The following is a 24,313-nucleotide window of genomic DNA, read 5'->3' as shown; positions in this document are numbered from 1 at the left end:
AATGAAATGATTCTTAATGATATTCTGCTACAACCATAAATCAGTACTTTATGCAGTCATCATCAGAGAGGCTTCCTCCAACCACAGATGGCAGTGGCTACAGAGACCCATAGCCAAACATATGGAGAGAGAGAATCTAAATTAGAGGTCCCATCTGGTCCCTCTCCTTGGAGGTGGGGGGATCCTGTGGAAGAGGGGAAAGAAAGATTGTAGGAATCAGAGGGGATGGAGAACATGGTCCACAATGGAACAAAAAATAGAAACTGACATCACAAGTGCAGGGCCTGTAGGGGTCTGCACCGGGTTCCCTGAATATATGTTACACATGTTAGCTTCATGGGACTTTTTTTGAGGGGGCGGGGATTCCTGAAAGACCCACAACGTGAGGACTCACCCACGTTCTGACTCAGGAGAGGTGACACTCCAAATCACCCACAAGAAACGGTCTTGCTGCAAACTGCAAGAGGATTTTTATACAAGAGCGCTCTTGGGCCCACGTCATACACCACGCAGGGGTAGAGGACCGTGGCGCCCCGAGTAGCTGGTTAAGGGGGTATTTAAAGGAAGAAACCACAACTCAAGGAAGTGGGGAGGGCTTTGTTGGAAAATACCAAAGATACCAGTTAAGAGTCCCAAGGAAGTGCAAAGTCACAAGAGTCNCAAGGAATACCTGGTAATTGTGTAGGTTATCTCTCAAGACAGTTTCTAAGAGCCCCTAACAATAGTACATTTGCATAGCAGGTTCCAGCAATGGTCAGGGTGACTTTCAATGAACAGGGTGACTTTCTCTGAATGAACACTCTTTGAACCCAAGAAGCGGGTGAGTGGAGGAATGTCACTATCTGTTTTATGATTAGCATACCTTGGAGCAATGAGTCACAGAGGTCACATTCCCAAGCCGGGGCCTAAAGGCCTAGAATTTTGTTTTGACTTTGTTATACTTTCACTCCTAACCATGGAAGTGGGGATGGGGTGTTATACTGACTCTTTTGCCTGTTTTTGGGACCCTTATCTTCCTCTTATTGGGTTGCTTTGTCCAGCCCTCTTATGAGAGTTTTTGCCTTGTCTCATTATAACTTGTTTGGTTCCCTTTGGCTGTTGTCTTCTGGGCCTTCTGTTTTGTAAAGAGGAAATTAAAGGGAGTGGATCTGGGGAAGAAGGAAGTGGTGTGGGCTGAGAGGAGTGGAGAGAGGGAAAATTGTGGTTAGGATTTATTGTATGTGAGAAGAATCTATTTTTAAATATCTATTTAAGTGTCTCTCTGTCTCTCATCTCTATCTCTATCTATCCATATGTATATAATAAAAGTCTTGCCAAACAATGAGATGGAAAGTGTCTTCTTTCAATGAGAATGTTTAAAATATTGTGGCAGGAATAAACTGTATTAAGGTTAATGTCATTTGGTTTTGTTAGTTTGGTGTTACAAATTGTGGGCCTAGGTACCAGAAGTTTTCTACAGAGACTCTATCCAGGCTGGGTGAGAAGGCCCCAGAGAGGGAAGTGAGTGTACGCAGGGAGACAGACCTCTGCCAAGCCTTCTGGGCCTCTAGGTAACTCTGAGCCTGGAGTTGTTGGCAAAAAGCCAACAATCCAGTGCACTCAGGCATGGCTTATCGGGAGAGATCTCTTCCCAAGTGTTACAGCTCTTGGAACAAAAGGGTCAGACAAAGGAATAGTTCTCACATTCCTTTAATTCCCTGCATGGCTCTCCTATATACAGTTCTGGCAGTGATTTAGAGTTTGACAGCAAGCCCCTCTCACTGACTTGGGCTGAGAGTTTGGGGAAAACCTTATTTGCATGTGAGAGGGCTTGGTGAGGTTCCTAAGTGGCTGCTAGCCACGCCTCTCCTGTGGGGCTTGTGGGGATGAGAACTCCAACAGGAGCCAAGGTCCAGGAGACTTGAGAGAACTCCTTCCATCCCATGTAAGTGAATTATCACTACCCGTCTGGAGGTTCAAGATCTAGCCTCGACTGGAAACCAGGCTGTAACATTAGACACTATCCAGCTGTATGCTAATGATTCCTGGGCATCTTTTGTGTATTGTTACCTTCTTATCCTAGCTCCAAGGCTGTCTTACTGCTGAGATTTTCCCCTGTGATGGGCACTCACTTTGTTTCAGCTCTGTTTCTGAAGACTGTTTGAAACCTGTGTGTGGCTCTGGCTTTAGATTGAAGCATTGCTTTGGCTCTGGCTCCAGACCAGGCCGTGGTTTGGACTCTAGAGATTTGAAGTCTGGAGACAGCTATACAAGTGGATTCTACATTTTAGAGCAAGCACGTGACATAGAGCTAGGTGAGTTCTTGGCTTGGTCTAGACTGTATCCTCAGCTTAGCTGGCCTCTGTAAGACACATGGAGATTTTGCTGGTAGAGTAGGCCAGGTGATCTCAGCTTGGCAAGTGGATTTGCATATAGAATTCATGGAGATGAATTCCTAGAGGCTGGGAAGGGACTGTGTGCTGGAGTTGCAGTTCTCTGGCCTCACATAGACCTGCCTGATTTGGTGCACATCATAAAAGAGCTGTAGCTGTGGGTCTCAGACGTTAGTTAAAAGTCCAAGTTTGTGGTAAGAGAAAACCAAGGTTGTGGTGAGAGACTGAGAATTGGCTGGGGTTGGGATACAGGTCTCTGAGCTCACACAGGACTGATTTGAGTTCACACAGGCTCAGGTTGTAGTGAACTGCTGAGGTGTTGCAAAATTCTATTTATTTTCCTAGCTGTTACTTTCATTGCTCTGGACATAGCTGTTTAAAAGAGCCTGAAATGTGTTAATTAGCAAAAGTCAATTGGATTTTTGATGTTTCTGAGGTTGAATTTGTAATTTTGTAAGTCAATATTTGGTAACATCATTATGTGACCTCAATTTATAGTAGATACACAAGGTTCTATTCAGTCATGGCCACAGGAGTGTTACAAGTTTTCTCAAACATAAATGTTCCACTTCTCATTTTTAGGAGAGGGAGGAGGAGGAATAATGTATTTATATTTTAACTAATTTTAAATCAATGCTTATGAATAACTTGCTTGCTCTCATTTGTAGCAATTAAGTCAGCGCAATGCCCTAAAGTAGAGAATGAAATAAGCAAAACATTTTGAAAATGACAAATTCTCTTCAGGGACTGAACTTCTGCATAAATACCCTTTCCATTATTTTAAATCCCTCATCAGAACTTGCTTTAGCATCTTCATTGAAACCCCCGCATCTCCAAAACTCAAAGCCAAGATTTCATTTTGGGCTTCTGAACATATGTGAGCCAATGGAAAGGAGAGATTCAACATTAGACAAATTGATACAACATGTTTGATGCATAATCTTCTATCATTTATTGAACTTACTTACCCAGGAAAATATCTGAAGTTTCTGTTCAGGCCATCTAGGACTTCCACATCATCTGAAGGGAACTGGAATTCAAATACTACCACACCAAAAAAAACCCCATGAAAACAGTCTAATCGGATTTGTACAGATGCAATACTCAAAATATCTGATAAATTTGTAAAAGAAATGAAAGGCATCGAACAAAATACACAGGTTATCAGGGACTATCAGGAAAAATAAAAACATCATTTTTTTCTTTTGTGCGTTCTTTTGATTAATACTTTCAGAATTTCACATGATGTATTTCAACAGATTTATTCCCCAGCCCCTTCCTTTGCCAGTTTATTCATTATCTCATTCTTTCTCATCCAACTGGGAGATTATTTTTTCTTTTTCACCCTTTTTCATTGAACCCATTTTGTATTGTCAATTTATTTTGGTATCATGACAGCCCTATTATGTGGTCAGCCATCAGTAGTTACATTACTAAAGGAAAGTAGCTCTCTATTCAGTAGCCATCAAATAGACCAATAGGTGCCCTGTTAGTAATTTTATTACATGGACACCTTAGCCCTGTTGCTGTAATTTTGTCTAGCTGGAACTTGTAAATGTCCTGTGTGTGCTGTTAAAATCCCTGTGACGTTAAATGCACATCTGCCCTGTTGTGTCTGGGAAACATTGTTTCCTACATGTTATCACCCGCCCACCTTTTGTAATCTTCCTGGCTCCTCTTGTGCAAAGATCCCTGAGCCTTTGGGCCAGATGTGTTGAAACTACATGAGGAGACTCAAACCTGGCTGAAAAAAAAAAACAAAACCAGACATGGTATCACTCACTGACTACATAGCTGTGAACTTAGAAGTTCTGAAGAAGCAAGTGGCACACGCCTTTAATTCCAGCACTTGGGAGGCAGAAGCAGGAGGATTTCTGAGTTCAAGGCCAGCCTGGTCTACAGAGTGAGTTCCAGGATAGCTAGAGCTATACAGAGAAACCCTGTCTCAAAAACAAAACAAAAAGTTCTGAAGAATCATGATCAATATTTTTAAATATAGAAGTTAGTCTATTAATATTTCTGAGTATTTGAACAGTGTGTCTTCAAATACACTTTTGGTCAGGAGTTGTCCAAAAACAAATTATATATTAGGAAAAAATGACTGACTCAAAGAACACCTCATTCTCTAAATATATGGCATTTTTACCTCAAAATGACATTCAAGCAAAAAAAAAAAAAAAACCAAAAAGGTCTTATGTAGAAAATATAAGATCATCAGTTAAACTGAGAAAGCACTAACTGACATTTGTTCAAAACACATGAGAACTAAAGTGTGTGAAAATTTAGGGGAATTCAAAGATAACAATAGTAATTTATAAAATAAAATCACTCAGTAGAGATCTCTATTTCTGAAAACAAAGATGACATTTATACAAACCAGACGTAGTGATGGAATCTAAGTCTCTATTTTTTCTTTCAGATGACGCTTCCTCCATTATCTGCGAGAATCGGGGGAGAGAAGAGTTTAAATAAAAATAATTTTAAAAAATAAGAAGGAATTTTTTTGTTCTTTTTTTTCTTTCCAAGACACAAGAATAACTGAAATCATTACATCTAAAACTTGTTCCATTTTCAAGAAACAGAATGAACCCTTGTGTTTTATCTTTGTATGTAGAAGTATGGTGTACATGGTAAGTGCATGAACATGTGTGTGAGTGCGGGTATACACATGTATACACATGCCTCAGCACGGAGATCAGAGGACAACCTCAGCAGCCAGTCCTTGCTCCTTAACTGCCATCTTGTTTCAAACACTGATCTTGATGTTCACTGCTGAGCATGCCAGTCTAGCTTATCCAAAAGCATCCGGGGTTCTCCAATCTCTATCTCCTACCTCACTATGGAGAGACTGGGATTACAAACACATGCTAATACACATGCTTTTAACATGGATTCTAGTGATCTTAAGCCAGATCCTTATACCTACATATCAAGCACTAGAGTGAGAATTTTGTTTGCTTAAAAACCCCAGTTATGTTATGTGAGTATGGTCTATGTTTTAGTCTCAGGTGTGAGATGTGGTGTTGCTTCAGTTTATCCACAGCTGTTGACTATGACTGTCTCATGCTCTAAAAGGGCATAACTTTTGGCAGCTGCATATAGTTTAATTCTAGGGACTGTGGAGAAGGAATAAATGCCATAACTCTGAAAGGGTCACTAGGTGCTCTGAAGAAGATTAAGAAGAAGACAAGGAGGAGGAGGAGCAAGAGGAAGAAGAAAGATGAAGAAGAGAAGAGGAAGAAAAGAAAGAAGAGGAAGGAGGAGAAAGAGAAAATGAGTAGGGGAGAGAGGAGGAGGAGAATAAGGGGAGGAAGAGAAAAAGAAGAGGAAGAAGGAAGAGGAAGAGAAAAGGGAGAAGACAAAGGAGGAGAAGGAAGAAATGAAATGAAGAACAGGAAAAGCAGAAAAGAAGAGGAAAGGAGGACAAAGAGGAGGAGGAGGAGGAGAAAGCAGTGGCTGCTGCTTCTGCTACTCCACCTGCTGCTGCCTCTGCTGCTCCTCAGCTGCTCCTGGTTGCTGTTGTTGCAGTTTGACAAGAAGAACTTAGGAGACAAATATTGGACTGGCCCCAAGAAACATGAAGTCTCTAATCAACAGAAAGTAGCCTATAGAGGTCTATGCCCCTTTGCCCCTCTAACCTTCTTTCTCCCCTACCTAGTGTTCAGGGATTGGAAGGGATTAGGGTGGAGTAAATGTTGGAAAGGAGGTTAGAGGTATAAAAACCCAATAAAGTAATTTAAAAGTAAGCCAGTAAAAAGGCTTCTTTTATTCACAGAGCCATCTCCTCAACCTACAAAGCCTCTTCCTAGTCAGATATGCATTGAAATAGTCAGATGTCTTACACTACATGCTCACAGTAATACATATAGGGCATTAAAAATGATGATTGTTTCTGAATTTTTGACTCTCAAGAACCTAAATTGAAAATTAAAAAGAAAAATAAGCCTTTCAACTTCCCATACTTGGCAAGCCCATTTTTGCTTTGTAATTATTGTGCTTAGTCATGACAGTGCAGTAAGAACATCGCAGTAACAAGAGCAATAAGGTCATGATTAGATGTAGAATAATTAACCACTGTTGTAAACTGCATGCCAAGATAAAAACCAAACCTTAGCACCCATTATGACTTTCACCTGTTATATAACTATTGGTATCTATCAGTGCAGTCAAATCAAGTCTGAGAGCAGAAGAAACAGTCTTTCCTAGGGAAGAGAATACTAAATGGTTATGCTATACCAAATGTTAAGTCCCAAAAATGTGTATACACATAACATTATATAGACTCAGGAAGGGTTATTTATGTATTTAGAAATATATATGTTTGTATTAATATATGTATATAACGACAATTAATTTTAAAACACCATGAATTTGAAAGAGAGCAGGGACAGAGGTAAGGCTTGGATGAAGGAAAGGGTGGTATTAATTATATCTGAAACCCACACATGGCCTTCAGAAGCAGCACAGGCCTGGGCATCACCATGGCCTCAGGTAGCAGAGCAGGCTATTCACATAAGCTGTGTCTCACTACTCTCATGTCTCCAGTTGTGCCTTTCTTCATTTCGCACAAAAAACTCCACTTCTCTTCTCTCTCATCTTTCTCCCATATACTTGCTTATCATAGGGACACTGAATGGGCCTCTGGCAGTCTTCTGCTAGCCTACACCTACAAGTGGTCTCTCAAATTTTTTAAAATAAAAAGCTATATCTTTAATTATGGGAATAAATGGAATTTCCGAAGAAGAAAATGGCAACTTAACTCTATGTCAACTGCATTTACTCAATACCACAAACTCAGTGTCCTTCTGTCTCCTCTGTTACTTCCTTGATCATTATTACAGTCCTCCAATATGCTCTCATAAAGGCAAATATGGATATTTTGATAACTCCGGAGTTCCCTTTGTCTGAACTCCAGAACATTTCCACCATTGTCCATATCTGTGGAGATCTGAATATTTGCCTTTTTAATCCTGGTACACTGTTCATCTACTTAGACATCATACTATATACCAGCATCTCAGTTCTAATGTACTGGACCCAAGAAAAGAACTGGAACATTTTCCTCCATGTACAGCACCTTCAAATTTGCTACACCCTGCCCACAATCTACACTGGCAAATTCTCCTTTTAATAGAACCTTGAGGATATGTTGAGAATTTGATAGCAAATTTTTAAAAACTTTAAGTGCAATTGCAACAAAAAATGTGTTATCTCATAAGTAAAGCTCTTTATTATATAAAGAGATTATATAAAGTTTTTAAATTCCCATAATCTTATATGATAAAGTCTTAGGTCTTTTGTGCTTAAAACTGTGTCTTTATCCAACGATGCCTCCATTAAGGATAATTTCACCATATACCCAGCAATAAGTTACTGTTCTATTAGCTCCAATATAAAAAAAATCATCACTATATTATATAGCTAAAAATCTACCAATAAATTAAGATATGAGCACAGTTCTCTATATATTATGACGGATCATATTTCTATTATTTCAAAGTTGATCTGTCTTGACAAGTATCAAGTAATAAACCTAATTCCTCAAAGATCAGGACTGCAGTCTTGGTACTCATCTGGTCACTAAACATTTCTGGTGTTTTGGCAGGTTCTTGTTTTTTTTTTTTTTTTTTATGATTTAGAACTAGGTTCAACTCAATTTTAAATTCTAAAACTCAACTGATCAGACTCAAACAGATCAGTTCCCATACAATTCTAAATATTCAAGCTAGGCTGAATGATGAACTCAGGAAAGGATAATTGGATTCTAATTCTTCTCTCTATAATTTGTTATTCAGTTTTTTTTTTTTTTTTTTTTTTTTTTTTTTTTTTTTTTTTTTTTTTTTTTTTTTTTTTTTTTTTTTTTTTTTTGGCTAATGGGTACAGCCTTTGTTTTCAGCTATTAACCTGTTTTTATAGAAACTTTATGGTGGAGATGTGTCTATAATGGAAAGATCTCTGCTCTTACTTACATGGGTCCATGTATTTAAACCTGAGTTCCTGTCTTATACATTGGTACTCATTTGGACTATAGTAAATCAGGCATGACTACCCTTCAACACTTGCCAAACAGTTGTAAGTCAGGATAAGATGAGAAACCTCTCTCAATAAAATCATCATGGTCTCCCCATAATTTAACAATCAAGGCTTTTCCCCCCATATTAATTGTTTCAGGCACTCAGGCTAATTTCATTGACTTTTTTCATAGGAACTGTAGACAAAGCAAGCTGCAATCAATTTCTAAACAATACGGCATGAGTGAGGACCATGCTCAGGCAGTATCCAATTCTATTTTGTAAATGATGTTTTTAAAAGATGGATCCTCTTGTATTGGACATTATGGCACCTCTCCATAGGGTCTGAAATTACAGTATCTTCATTCACCTAACCTAAACATGAGGTCACCACACAGAAGTGCATCACAGGGCATGAAGAGATGGCTCAGAAGTTAGGTGCAGTTACTTCTTTTCCAGAGGACCCAGATTTAATTCCTGGCATGATGGCAAACAACCAGTTCTAGAAGATTAATGTTCTCTTCTGGCCTCCATAAGTACAAGACATGCACGTGGTATGCAGTCATGTATACAGACAAACACATATACACATACAATGAAAATAAAATATTTTTAGATTATATTGATAAAAAGTTAATAAGAATTAATACAAGAAAGTTAATGGTATGCAAGAGGTACTTAATGCTCTCATAAATATTAAAATTTGGCCAATTTTCTAAGCATTGAGAAAGACTGTTGGTTATCATTTTAATCACTTTTTCAAATGCAAAGAAAATAAAATTTATTTTCTCGTATTTTCTATGGTACATAAAGATTCTGTAGGAAATAATTTGTAAAATTACTAAAGAAAGCACCATAAACATAGACTTGCTATCTGATGCTAACTGATATTTATGAGGTTAGCATGTACATAGGAAGTACTCAGAAAATAATGACTCAAAAAAACAAAAACAAGAACAAAAACAAAACCAAACCAACCAAATAAAAACCCAGAGAAATATATTTAAAGAGAAAATTTTATATTTATTTCAAAGCATAATCAAAATTATATTCCTTTTTCTTGAAATCATGAACTAAAGCTTCCGCTGAATGTAAGTTGCTAAGCAACCAAGACTGATCAGAAATGATGTTTCCATCCAACAGCATCTTGGTCATATCACCAGCATCACTGTCCACACACGGGGACATCAGGCAGAAGTCANGATTAGGTCCCCATGTTATTATTCCTCCAAAAATGGATACTCTGGGTGGTCAGCAAGGCTAAATAGGAAATGAAAACAAACATGAGCAGAATGGTTTATATCTGCATCTAGAGCCACCATTGAGGTGAGAGCTAATTGTTTCATTCTCTGATTAGTTGAAGAATAAGATATTATTGAAGTATTTTACAAGGTTTTATCAGAAATGTTTTTTTAAATATTATCTATAGTTGTTTAAAATTATGTTCCTTCACCTAGAACAGAAAACACAAAGACCAGTGTTCACAAATACTCATCTCCCTTAGCATCCTTCATGCATCAGTCAAAGAAAGAAATGCCAAAATCCTTTCCAACTTTAGTCTTCGATATAAGGAGAAAAGCATTATGTGATGTTAGTTCAACACACACACACAAAAATCTTAACATCTGCCATTTATGCCTACTACTTTCACTTCCATTTAACTCTTAGTAATCTATTAATTATTCACTCACTTCCATTAACTATAATGTACTGTTTTAGACTGAATTAGAGAAAGAATGTCAGTTTAAAAAAATGAAAAAAAAATAAAAAAATGAGTTTCCATGTCCAAGGAAATAACAGTAAAATTTATAAATCTCTATATATGAATAACAATCCAAAAATGCAGTGATAAACTTTTAATTGATAAAATGTGGCAAGAAATGTTTATTATTTATACCAGTGACTCAATCACTGAGCTATATCCCTTTCTGAGCCTTCATTCTGCTCTATACTATCAAAAATAATAATGATAATAATATATTCACCAATTTTATATTGTAGATTTTCTAATCTTCCTTCAAATGTTATCCTATTTTCTTCTCCTGAGAATGAAAATTTTTTCAAGCAGAAAATAGATAGATCATTAGTTAGATAGATAGATAGATAGATAGATAGATAGATAGATAGATAGATAGGATGATATAATATGATATGATATGATATATTTGCACATATATGTGCATATGTGCATTCTATGCTTGTCATCATTTATAACCTATGTTGCAGGATATTTGGTCACACTGTGAACCCCAAGATTTTGTTGTTTACTGGAAAAAACCTGTTTCTAGCTCAGCCCTAGCACACATGTTTAATCCAAAAGCTTTCTGCTTGTTGTAAACAGGATTAAATAAAGCCAACCATAGGACAAAAGGGTGAGCAAACCAGTTGACAGGAAGCGAACATGGAAAAAATAGAATAAGAGGAAATCGGGAGGACAGATAGAGAGATGCACAGGAAGTAGAAAGAAAGGACATTCAGATTGAGGGATTTTTTTTTTCTTTTTGAGACAACGTGGAAGAGAGCATCCTTTGGAGACATTAGCTGAGGAGGAAGGACATCTGGATGCTTTCCCTGTCTCTCTAGCCTAGCAAGCTGGCACACCAGCATCTGCCTCCTGAGTTTTCATTGGTAAAAATGAATGATTGAAATATTGTTAAGAAAAAGTAAGTACCCAAAGTGGGCGTGACCAGTGGACTCTCAGATTGACTCCCTGTAAACTGGTTGCTTGTTCTATCCCGAGACCTATGGTTGAGTTTATTTAATCCTGTTTACAAAAAGCAGAAAGCTTTTGGATTAAGTTCACAGCATGATCAAATATTCTGCAACAAACCTATGTCCAGTATCAAACTTGTAACCCTAAGAGCATAAAGGGTAATTAAGATCTTTGGGTAGCTATTAAAGCTCTGAAACTTTTTCTCAAAGGTTCTCTTGTTATTTTTGAATATGACTTTCAAAACTTTCTCTGTGTTTAGTGCTGATATGTTCACATTTCAGAAATTTGGAAACAAATATTATATTAACTATCTCCATGGAAAATGTGCTGCAGCCAAATAGGCATTTAGTTTCTGAACCAACATGAATGGAAGAGGGAAGAAACCACTTGAATTGAAACACATTGAGCCAAGGTGTTCCTCAACATTACTTACAACTCTGCTGGAAGGTATCGAAAGTTTTTGTTCAGGCTATCTAGTGTTTTCATGCCCTCAGGGGACAACTGAAATCCAAAAACCTGTCAGAAAAGCACAAAGGTTTTAACATTTGAATGACTCACATATTAAGTCTCAAAGGCAATGTAATTAGTCCATTCCTAAAAATGATGACCATTGTTTATCAAAACATTCATGGTTAATCAATACCAAGTAAAAATGAAAGAAATTGCTTTTGAGATATATTAAAATTGCATAATACCACAGACAATGGGTAATCTCAAGGATAGCTTGTGAAGAAAAAATGCTGACTTCATAAACACGCTATGGTACAGTTTCCAAGAAATCTAGAATAAAGTTTTGAAATACCTCAAACAAATCATTATCTTGTATGGGGAGTTTGATTTCTGGGACCCATCAATAAATAATTAAAATGTAAACAGTGAATATTCGATGTTATGGAAGTTAAGACTTATCCAAATTAATGTAGAATTTAAAAGCTGGTTTTAAAAGATGTTCTTATTTAAATTTGAGAGGTTTTAACTTTAAAATGATTTTCTATATATGCTCGCATCTGAAAATATACACAGGGTTAGGTCCTTTGGTGCTTTAAAAATATGGAGACAGAGAAAGATGGAGAGAGGGACAAGGAAATTTGTCAACAGTTTAACAACTGATAAATCTACTACAAAGTACAATCTGGGTGGTGAGCAAGAGTAAATAAAATAGGGAAACAGGGAAAAGAACTCATAAATGTAACTGCTATACATAAGTTATTAAAATTAAATTCATATGTGGATTTATATTTCACGACCCATAACAGCTGCATTCTAGAGAACAGTTTAGGGGGAAATAACACAAACCCTTGGTAAAATAGGGAAGTAGACTCTTGTCTAACAAGCAAAAGGCTGTGAGCTCAAACATAAAGTGAAAACATGAAGACAGTAGTATGTCCCCTTTGTTCAGGAAATAATGAAAAGCGAATGAAAACAAGAAAAAATGGGAAGAAGGTCATTCAGCAAACATTTCTAAATTATATAAGTACTATTGAGACAATGAAGTTCAGCAGACTACTTATGATCCACAGTTCTGGGTCTGAATACTGTTCAAGTGTTTTATCTCCTTCAGGCACAGAAGTGTTGTCTATTTCCTTCCCCTCGAATCTTGGCTGCAGTGTACTTGTACTGGACATTTGAACTTTATACACCCAATGATGGATCAACTCTCTGTCATAAAAGGCTTCTCATTGCCTTGGTTTAGAGATAAATGCAGGAGCAAAACCTGGAAAAATGTCAGTACAAAGCCTATATGGAATTGAGGAAAAGCTCAATCAGTCGTCTGAGCTTGAGAGGCCTCATCATCCTGAAAATATGTATAATGGTTCCTTGACGATATGTGAAGGGACTCAGTGTAGACATGAAATTTTCACTAAGTTCAGGCTAAAGTAAGGCAAGGTTTTATATCAACAAACACTAAGGTAAATGAAAGTTCTTTATATTAAACATCTACTTAAAATAGTTCCTATAGTAACTGCTAATATTTTATACTAAAATAAAATATACTTAATTGATATTTTAAAAAAATTAACTTAGGTAAATGTGTATGACTGGCACACACAATTATCTGGTATATGTGTGCAAGTGTATGTATGTATATATGTATGTGTGTATGTATATTAATGTTAGGATACTTGAGCATGCATGGAAATAATAGTAAACCAAAAGAAATTTCTAAAATCAAAATTAATGAGTAGAGATCCCTCATTTCAGAAAATAAAGAATAAGTCCATGGGAAAAGGTTATATAGTACTTGGCTGAAAATGAAAACAAAATTCTATGACTTTTCCAACACTAAACCTGTCATGTCATGGTGGGTTTATGTCATAGACAAAACATTTCTCAATGCACTTGAAAACTCACATGCCTAGGAAATCCTAGGGATATGAGCTTGATCTCAAATGTATTCTGATAGCTTTGAAGGAAGCAAGCATATGGAAGATGCTGTATAAGAACCCTTAGGACCAGAGCTCATCACCTGCAAATTCTCTCTCATCTCATTCTCTTTGAAACTCTGGGCCAGGGGCACAATCCCACGTTGAAACAGGTATCGAAGTGCAATTAGGGCAGGGCTTCGCTTGTTCTTTTTGGCCACATCACAAAGAACTGGATCATTCAAGAGAACTGGGGAGTTCTGGTCCACCCTAGAAGGAAAGTAGGAATGAGCTCATGAGGCCAAGCTTTTGGTTATATTACAGTAATTCAAAACACATTATATGGCCCACTCTAGCCCAGATGTGATGGCTATGCATATGGTTATGCCCAGCTTTGTCAACTGGACAAAATCCAGAATCACCTAGAAGATGAGCCTCTAGGATTCCTCTGTAAGATTATCTTATTATGGAAACTGATAAGGAGAAGACCCATTTTAGTTTTGGCTGAGACCCCAACCTGTATAAAGGGAGAAAGTAATCAGAATCTTAGTGTTCATCATACTCTGCTTCTTGAATGTAAGAAGTGGCCACCCAGCTCAAGCTCCTGACACCTTGACTTGCTCCTTTTCTAGTCTGTGCCCTTGAATTGTGACCTATAATAAGCACTTTCACCCTTAATTAGCTTCTGTCAGAATGTTTTATCAGACTAACAGGAAAAGAAACTAAGATACTGCTTCACCAGGTTCTTCTAAAGAAAGATTCCCCCCTCTCCCTGAGAACTGAGTGTTGGGGTGCTAGTTAACATTCTTCCTTCAGGTTTACACTCTGTAACTTATTACCATTCTTTATATCGCTGGGTTCCCAGAGCACCGTAAGCAACAAGAACAATGTCTTTTGATTTGCAGTAATCTAATAGTTTACTCTGGTTCAAATAGAGATGACATTCAACCTACCATAGAAAATGATAGAAAGATATTAGATTTTATCAAATGTTTATGTTATGATGAATATAAATGCTTAAAGTCAATAAAGTAGAAAAAGAAAATTATGCAATATTGCCTTTGAATTAAAAAGAACAAACTCCTTTAATTTTTTGAAGGACAAAAGAACTGATTTGGGAGCATTCTTCTGATAACATTTGACTGGGCAAGTTTTTGTGTCAAAAAATATATATTTGAATGACAGCTAGATAGTTGATTGGGTAAAGATTCTAGCTGCTAAGTTTAATAAAATTTTTAGGATAGACCATAATTAGATGGAGAGAAACATAAAATCTATGCAAGTCCTGGCCACTGACTAATTTTTATCTTCACCCATTTTTTCAATGAACTATCTCATGTCTACTCTGTGTATTTATTTCAGGAAGAAGTTCACTTTCTCCAGGCCTCAACTTCTGTCTGATGGACCAACACCAAGTGTCCACATTGCCTTTGGGTACCATAGCATGTCTCCGTTCTCACCAGTTCTCTAAGAGTTCAAGGTTAAATTTATAATACCCCATGTCTTTGAAACAATGATGCTGCTCTTAGAAACTTTTTTCCACAAGATGAAAGCCACTTGGACAGAGGGCAACTAAATGGGCATCAGTTGTACAGAAGTGAGGAAAATACTGACAGATGGAGAGGGAATGCAGATCCTCACCTGGTTGCAGACAGGTTTGTACTTCAGTCCTGGCTTGTTGAGGATTCACTCTAGCTGCCTGTGGTTAAAGTTGGACACCCCAATGGACTTGACCAATCCTGCATCCTTACACTCCTTCAACCTCTGGTAATGAGAAAGAGGCAATAAAGGGTCATACTTAAAAGAGACTCCATGGATAGAGAGTATATGTACCAGTTACAGGAAAAATTTCCCAGAGCTAAACATATTGTTCACTGGTAGAACACTTGCCAGTGTGTACAGGACCCTACGTTGACCACAGGCACTAAAGGTGGGAGGAGTTTTTGCCCAGGTGATCAGTGGATTTAAATCCAAAGAAGTCAAGATAAAAATGATAATAAAGCAGAAGAAATTGGCCAAAGAGGATTTCTGTAACATCACTAGAAAATCAAGGATATTACTATATAAGGTGGCAAAATACCCATGTGCCTCCTGTCCTGTGCCCTTCTTCATTTCACACATTTACATTTTAGTGATATTTCCCTCCCCTTCCACTCCAGCAAATATCTATGAGTAAAATGAGTTTCTATAACCAAGGGAAAATGAGCTGATTATCCCTCTCTCTTCTTGCTTTACTGTCATTTTGAAAAGTACTCACCTCCCATGTGTCACAGAAATCCACAGTGTCCAATAGAAATTCCCCTTTCTCATCTTATGGAGATTCATTATCCCCTGGCTGGAAGAGAAGCAACTTTAAAACAATCTCACAACATATGTATCTTGTTTACAGCAATGTGTTTAAGACTATCTTGGAGGAGCTGGAGAGATAGTTCAGTGATTAAGTGGGTCCTGGGTTCAATTTCCAGGACATACATAGTTGGTCATAACTATCTGTCATTCCAGTCCTATGGGACCCAATGCCCTCTTCTGACTTTCACATGCACCAGGTATGCACATGGTGAGCAGCCATACACACAAGAAAAACATTCACAATAAACAAAAATATACCTTTTAAAAATTTTAAAAGATTATCTTGGAAATAAGACAGTAAGCAGCCATAAGTGAGTGAGGCATCATTCTATATACTGTGTTTAAAAACTGATATGCATGTGGAGTTGCACTATCTTTGGAAGCCTAGTCTGCTGAATTCACTTGAATTAATTTTATGAATAATTAAATATTTTCTTTCTTATAATAATTTTAATTTTGAAATTATAATATAGTTAAATCATGTCCCCCTTTCCCTTTTCTCCCTCCAATCCCTGGCTACATATTTTATTTGCCTACATGTGTCCTTGCTTCCTCTCAAATCCATTGCCTGTCTTTCTTTAATTGTTGTTATACACACACACACAAAACACACACAAATACACTCACTTATATGTTACTGAACTTCTGAGTATGTGTGTGTGTGTGGATATATATTCAATACACATAAATAATGAAATGAGACATCCTAGTTGAGTTGTATTCTTTCTTTTGGGAAAAAAAAAACTTCATAATCACTGGGAAACCAAATCATTTCATGATTATCTACAGCAAGAATTTATATCAATCCTGTTCAAAAATAAGTAATGAATATGACCACATGTGGGCCTAGATAGAGACATGTGAGCTAAGCATGTCCAATCAGAACTGTACACAGGATTGATGTTAGTAAGAAAAGATGCAAAGAAGCTATAAAGCGTTAAAGAACTTGAAGCTAAACTCTTAAGGCACCATTCGCCACCAAGAGAGAAAAAGGGGATAAATCCTAAGCAAACATCTAGTAATACAGATTGAGAAGATGTGTAATCCAAGTTTTCCTGGAAGTCACTTCTAGTCAGTGATTCTGGAAATTGCTTGGTTATGTAAAGCCATAATCCAATAAACCCTTTGTGGAACAATCTCAGAAATTTATTAACATATAAGTCAACTTTTATGAAGTTATAATAGTAACTTATCTCAACCATCCATAAAAATGATACCCATGCTCCTATGTAAAGATATGTACATTTGACAATACCTTCCCTGCCTTCATTGGCACTGGGCAATGTATGAGGTAAAGATCAACATAATCCAGCTGAAGGTTTTTCAGTGATTTTTCCAAAGCAGACTTGACCAGATCTGGTCAAAAGCAACCGCACCAAAGCTAGAGATGTTGAAGAATAGAAGTTAAGCTGAATTAATAGATGACCCAAATATGCATATTAATTTATCCTAATGCTGAAATATTGTTTATACTTGAAGGAAAAGTATAAGCATTCCTTTCAACTCAGTGTTTACTCTTACTTAACAATGAGAACTCAAATATGTTTGGGGGTTAATATTAGCTAATTTAATAAACAATAAAAAATTATTCAAGAAATAAAATACACACTAATAAAATAATGTCCAATAACTAAATTATTTTCATATAGAGATAAATCTGTTTTTACTCTTCCTTACCCATTTATGCAATTGACATCTTTAACCAATTTCTCATGCAGTAGTATAATTTTTACTGCCTTACTATATTTCAATTATTTGCATACTATACCTTTGTAGTGATGAACAGGTCTTCTCTCTTTACAACCCCAGCTTTAATCTTGCTTTGAATTGCCTGTCCTATCTCCTCTTCTACTTGGTATGCATAAGCAGTATCAATATGGCAGTACCCAACATCTAGAGCTAGGCATGCAGCCTCCAGTGACTTACTCTTGGGAACCTAGGGAAGGAACCAAAGAAGGCATTTAGAGATGCCTGTTCTGAGAACTAGCTCAAAGTGAGCCTAGATGGGAGATTACTATACCACAAAGAATTTTGTCTTTCAAAGTCATCCTAAGACCAGTTGTTAGGAAAGAGCCTAGTACCCCAATCCTTGCATTCCCACTTTCTATTGTATAAAACCCAATGAAATCTCCAGAGATATTGTAATTGTCACAGAAAAGTATCTTCACAGAATCAATGTTTGCCTATATTTTGTCCCATGTTCGAGCTAATGAGGCAAAATTGCTGTCTTGTGGTCTTTTTAAAATTAACAGCAAGACATTTGCACCCAAGAGCCTGTCTATACCCATGCAATCCTGGTTACTTACTGGCACTGATGGATGCTCACCCTGGCTTCAGTGGCCTGCTAGAAGGTCACACTAAATGTATGTAGTAGGATGACTAAGCAAACTGAACACAAGGAAGTCTGCTTGGGACAGAACAATTACACAGACACTCCTTCTACTCCCAGCTAAGACACTGTTACAAAAGGATGCAAATGCAAAGATCACGGATACGAAGCAAGGCCAGGTTAATAATAGATAGGGACTTGGAGAGAAAGTACTGTCCTATTTTAGTCTTTCTACATATTCATTCTCTTTTTCTGAGAGACCTAAATACAGACAGAAAAAACACCTAAAGTAAGAGTATATCCTTATTTAAAGTACCTTAACTACATCATGTTAGAGGTTATTTATTTCGGGTATCAGCCTCTTCAATCAAAGATTATTTGTTTTAAAAAGACATGGCTAGAATTAAATCTAAAATTATTGCCCTGGCTGCCAGATTTGAATAACGATATGACTGGGGTTTTGTTAAAGGATTAGGGTGTGGGCTAGGGAGATGTCTCACTCAGTAACACCCTTGCAGACAACTTTGGTATCTTAGTTTGGAACCCAGCTCTCTTGTAAAGCAGAGTATGGCATGCAGACCCAGTGCATGAGGAGGCAGCATCAAGGTGAGCCCTGGAGCTCACCCCTGAGCACTACAGACTCGGTGAGACACTGGGTTCACACAGATGAAGCATGAGCATTGGAGGGCGGCTTTGACCTCTTACTTCCTCAGACATTGTTCACAACACACAAAGACACATACAATCATACAACACTTACAAAGGGTTGAAAAAGTAAATAAGAGTAGCTTTTTCATTGTCCTAAGAATCTCTACAGTTATCTTTTCACGATAAAAGACAGTGACTAAAATTCTGGCTTCTACCACCTTTTCTGGAAACCTGCCCTGACTTATCCAAGAGTAAGGACTCTGTGAGTTATCAAAGCTGAGGCTCCAGTAGTGGCCTTGACCTATTCCTGATATTGTGCAACTTTGCAAAAGTAACAAATCCTGTGTATATCTCCGGATTTCTCTGGAGTCTAACAGGAAGAAGATGGACATATTTGACGTCAAGGGAAGAGGTCCTTTGCCATACATTTAAAAGGTATCAGGAGGAATAGAAAACAGGAAAGGCCCTCCAGGTTCACAAACAGTCCACTTGATGTTTTTTGTTCTGAGCACAACCATGTTCTAAATCCAATATACACTAATGAACACCAATAACGCACATTTATCTTTACTAGGTCCTCCTTCTCCCCATCATAATGGTGCACTGTAAAATTCCAGAAAGTTTTCCACAGTTGAGAGTTATACATGGGAGACCTCACTAAGTTCTGGTAAACATTCACTGTGAGATATTGATGGCTACCCTGAAACAAAACCAAAGTGTATGCAAATATTTGTTTCAGGCATTAGTCTCCGACATTGGTTCCCAACCTTCCTAATGCTGCAACTCTTTAATTCATTGCCTCATGTTGTGGTGATCCCCAGACATAAAATGAGTTTGGGGTTCCAACTCACAGATTGAAAACATACAGGAAGCCACCCTGAATGTTCATTTCCGGCATTTTGCCCTTTTGCAATGAAAAAGTATGTTGTAGGTTATGGACATAAAGAGAACTCCCCTCCCCCACTGCAACCAAGAAAGCAGATAGGTAATCTGGTGACTTTCTTCTCTTCTATCAATCTGTGAAGCATGGATACAAGAAAAGCATAGTGCCCAGAATTGTTAGGTAATGGGTCTGTCCCTTTAAGTGTGGAGCTCACAGCCAAGTTCTCTCTTAGAGCTGGAAGGTCCCAAATGGGAACAGTAGATTCACAGGCATGCCTAGGCCAGAAAAGTAAATCCAAAGGGAAATACCAAAACAAAACAAAACAAAACAAAAACAAAAACAAAAAGAGTCACATCCCTCAGAGACCAGATTCCCTGTCAGATAGCAAAAATAACAAGGAAGAAAAACTTTCTCCCTGTCCCTGAATTTGCTTACTGAGTTATAATAAATGTTCTAGTGCTGCTGAGGCATGTACCCTATAGCTTCATTATATGCTGCACTAACACCCGCCACAAGAGAAAATGTCTTTAGAGTTTGTCCCCCTTTGTTTCCCTTAAGCATGCCTCCCTACTGATTCACCAGGAGCAGGGGTCTTTCCTCAGAGAAAAGCAAGCATGAATATAGCTAGGTCTCCCAACTACAGCCACCAATTTCAACTACTGCTGTAACCTCTATTTATCAAAAACAATCAGCAAGCAGGGGATACACAATCAGACCCTGATGCAGGGCAAACCTAACTTTCTTCTGCTCTCTTGTACATGAATTAGCTCTAGCCTGAGATACTGACAATCCTGTATTCTTACCTCCTTGGGTTTATAGGTGCCAAAGCCCAGGGCAGGAATGAAGTGGCCATTGTTTAGTTTGACACAATGCTGTTTGGAGCTCATTGTCTCTCACTCCCCTGGCTAAGCACTTCCTGAGTTTTCTGTTGCCCTGAAGTGGAAGTGGGTAAACATCGTATATCAATTTCCTGTTTAATGGTTAACAAGGGACACTCCCTTTCTGGAAGTTAGCCATGCTTACTCACTGGCTAATGTTTAACTATCTGCTATCCAGCTAATGATTAATCAGTGCTACTGTCTGGCTAATGGTTAACAGTACTGTTGTGTGCCTACTGTTTAAATACTACTATTGTCTGTCTAATGGACACCAACACAAAGGAGGAGTCAGAAATTTAAAGAAGTATTCCACAAATAAGAAGAGAGACCACTCATTTTCATATAAAGGATAAATTTCAAATAAAGTACTATAAAATGATAAAGTACGTTTTCACTGTGGTTTTTCTCTTCTTTATCTCACATATTAAATACTATTAGAGAAGAGATTGGTTGAACAAATATAATACTGAAGATACTTATTTTCATTTGTCCATTATGAAGCCTCTACTTGAACATGCATCACTGAAAATCATGAGTTACTTCGTGCCCTGTAAACATAAAGAAAAAAGAAGCCACACTTGAGCACTTAAAGTGATAGGGGCATCAAACCACCCAAAATTTTTTTGACTCAAAATTTTTCCTGTGTACAAGAAATGCAAAGATAAGATGGTGCAGAAACTGAGGGAATGGCCAAGGAATATCCAGCTCAACTTGATTCCCATCCCATGGGCAAGTATCAGTCCCTGAAAGATGTTATGTTATGGTTGGAGACAGGAAGGAAGCTAGCAAAACTGTCCTCTGAAAATCTCCATCCAGCATCAGACTAAAACAGGTGCAGAGGCCCACAACCAAACTTTGGATGGAGCTCAGGGACTCTTATGGAAGAGTTGAGGGAAGGATTGAGAGTCCTGAAGAGGGTAGAAACCCTATAAAAAGACCAAGAGTCAGCTAAACTAGATACTTGGGGGCTCTCAGAGACTGAATTATCAACTAAAAAGCATACTCAGACTCAACCTAGCACAAACACACACACACATAGTAGAAGTACAGCTTGTGTCTCATATGGGTCCCAATAACTGGAACAGGAACGTTCCTTAAAACTGTTGCTTGTGTAGTCTGTTTCCCTAACTGGGCTACCTTGTCTGGCCTCCTGGGAGAGAATACATCTAGCAATGCAGAAACTTGATGTGCCAGGGGTAGGGGTATACCCAGGATACCTCCACCCTCTCAGAAGAGAATGGGAGAGGGTAGAGACAGTATAAAAGGGGGAGCAGGCGGGTAGTGATCAGGATGTAAAGTGAATAAATAAATTAATTAATGGGAAAAATAGTTCATGAACTGAATTTAGTCTTCTCAGAATTTTTTAAAAACAAAGAGATCATCAACTAAAACTGAATTTTTTTTATTTATCATTCCATTCATTGACATCTCAAATGATATCTCACTTCCTGGTTACCCCTCCACAAAACCCCCCATCCCACATCAACCCTCTCCTCCATCCCCTTTGCCTCCATGAGGGTGCTCCCCACCCACCCTCTCCCGCCCTACAGATTCAGCATCTCTCTATGCTGGGCCATCAAACCTCCATGGGACCAAGGTCCTCCCCTCCCATTGATGTCAGGCAAGTCCATCCTCTACTACATATGTATCTGGAGTCATGGATCCCTCCCTGTACACTCCTTGGTTGGTGGTCTAGCCTCTGGGAACACTGGATAGTCCAGCCAGCCTATGTTGTTTTTCCTATGGGGTTGCAATCCCCCTCTGCTCCTCCAGTCCTTCTGTCACTTTCCCCACGGAGTCCCTGAACTGTCTGATGATTGGCTCCAAGCATCTACATCTGCACTGGTCAGTTGTAGGCCAGACCTCCCAAGGAGCAGTCATACCAGGTTCCTGTCAGCAAGTGACTGCAGCAACAGTGTAGAGTTTAGTGTCTTCTTTTTGAAATTACTCACTGTAAATTTTTTCATTTTTTTTCTATTATCATTTTCACAAGTGTTACACTGAAATATAGTAAAGGAGACAGCACGGAATAGTGCTTAGTGGTTGATAAAGAACTGGCAGCTACTGGATTTTTGTTTTTTGCAACATGTAACATGACTTAAACACTACTATAACATTCACTTCTTAAGTCAGTTTGCAACATTTGTTTCAAATAAGTACTTGTGTATATATGCTGGGTGTACCAGAAGAATGTGTCTAATCACTTGGGGGTGTGATGACCAACATTCATGTGAGACCCAGCTTTATATGGGTGCTGGGATACAAACCCTGCTCCCATGACTTCGTAGCAACCACTCTTAACCACTGGACCATTTCTCCAGTCCCTGATTTTAGAACTATAAATAATATGTTAAAATGCAGATCAATAGCTTATGTCCTTGTTCAACATTCATAAAAGAACTAAATTGAAAATAATCAGACTATTATGAGATTTAGAGTAGGAGAATAATTTTAGTAAAGTATTGATGAGATAGATATTTTTATTCCATTAAACCTAAAATATATAGATTTCCACTAAAGCAAAACATATGGGACTAGAATACATGATAATTTTAAATGTCATGTGGCCATATCATGTGCATTACATACAAGTCAGGTTGAAATTTATAAATTTTCATTGTTTTCAAAAAAACAGTTATTGTGATTAATAACTTTTCTGTATGCTTTCTAATATTCTACAATTAATGTCTATCAACTTGGAGTCTGAAGAAGGTGTTTACTAGGAAGTATATAAGAGGACAGAAGAGATTGCTTGGTTTTTAAGAGCATCAGCTCCTTTTCCATTGGACCAAGCCTTGCTTCCAGAAACTTCTTGGTGGGTGACAACATTCTGTTATTCAGGGGTCTGATGCCCTCTTCTGGCTTCATGAGAACTACATCCATGTGGCTAACAGACACAAGCAGGCAAAATAACTATGCCATAAAAATACAAAAACTCACCCATAAAACCTTCCACTCACAATTTATCATGCCTATAAGAAGTTCAGGGACAGAAAGGGAGCAGAGACTGAGGAAACAGCCAAGCTGTAACAGGGCCAGCTTGAGACCCAATCCAGCAAGAGCCAGTCCTTGAAACTATTCATGATACTCTGTTATACTTGCAGACAGAAGCCTAGCATAACTGTCCTCTGAGAGACTCCACCCAGCTTGGAGCTCAGGGTGTCTTGTTGGTGGAAGGATTAAGGGACCTAGAGGGTACCAGAACTCCACAAGAAGACCAACAGAGTCAACTAACTTGGGGCTCCCAGAGGCTGAACCCCCAACCAAAGAGCAAGCCTGGCCCAGACCTAGACACCAGCACATATATAACAGATATGCAGCTTGGTCTTCATGCAGGTTCCCAACAACTGGACTGGGGGCTGATCCTAACTCTGTTGCCTGCCTTTGGATCCGGTTCCCCATGTCTGACCTCACTGGGAGAGGATGTGTTTAGTCTTGCAGTGACTTTATGTGACAGGGTGAGTTGATACCCAAGGTGGGGGACTCCCACTTTCTCAAGGGAGAAGGGAAGGAAGGATATGAGGAGGGCCTCTATGAGGGGAGACTGGTAGAAGAAGGGAGCAGGTTGTGATCAGGGTGTAAAGTGAATAAATAAATTAATGAAAATAAAGAAACTATAGTATTTTAAAAGAAATATAAAAGAGTATCAGTTATATTTCATCTGTTCCTAGCTTCTGTTGTATAGCATATCTATCTGTGAAATCCATTAATGTGGCTAAAGAAGCCTGCAGTGCATTCTGTTGATTGCATAGTAATGTTGCATTTGT

At 38.1% G+C, this 24,313-nt stretch overlaps 1 pseudogene; it reads right to left on the bottom strand.

Annotated features, from left to right (window-relative positions):
* Nucleotides 1–9,385: 9,385 nt before the first annotated feature.
* LOC110308619 lies at nucleotides 9,386–20,598 on the bottom strand (annotated as a pseudogene).
* Between the last annotated feature and the right edge of the window lie 3,715 nt (nucleotides 20,599–24,313).

The sequence above is a fragment of the Mus caroli genome, chromosome 13, assembly GCF_900094665.2.
Source record: "Mus caroli chromosome 13, CAROLI_EIJ_v1.1, whole genome shotgun sequence".
NCBI classification, from domain to species: domain Eukaryota; kingdom Metazoa; phylum Chordata; class Mammalia; order Rodentia; family Muridae; genus Mus; species Mus caroli.
Note: the sequence above shows the minus strand (reverse complement) of the source record. Positions and strands in the feature narration are given on the sequence as shown.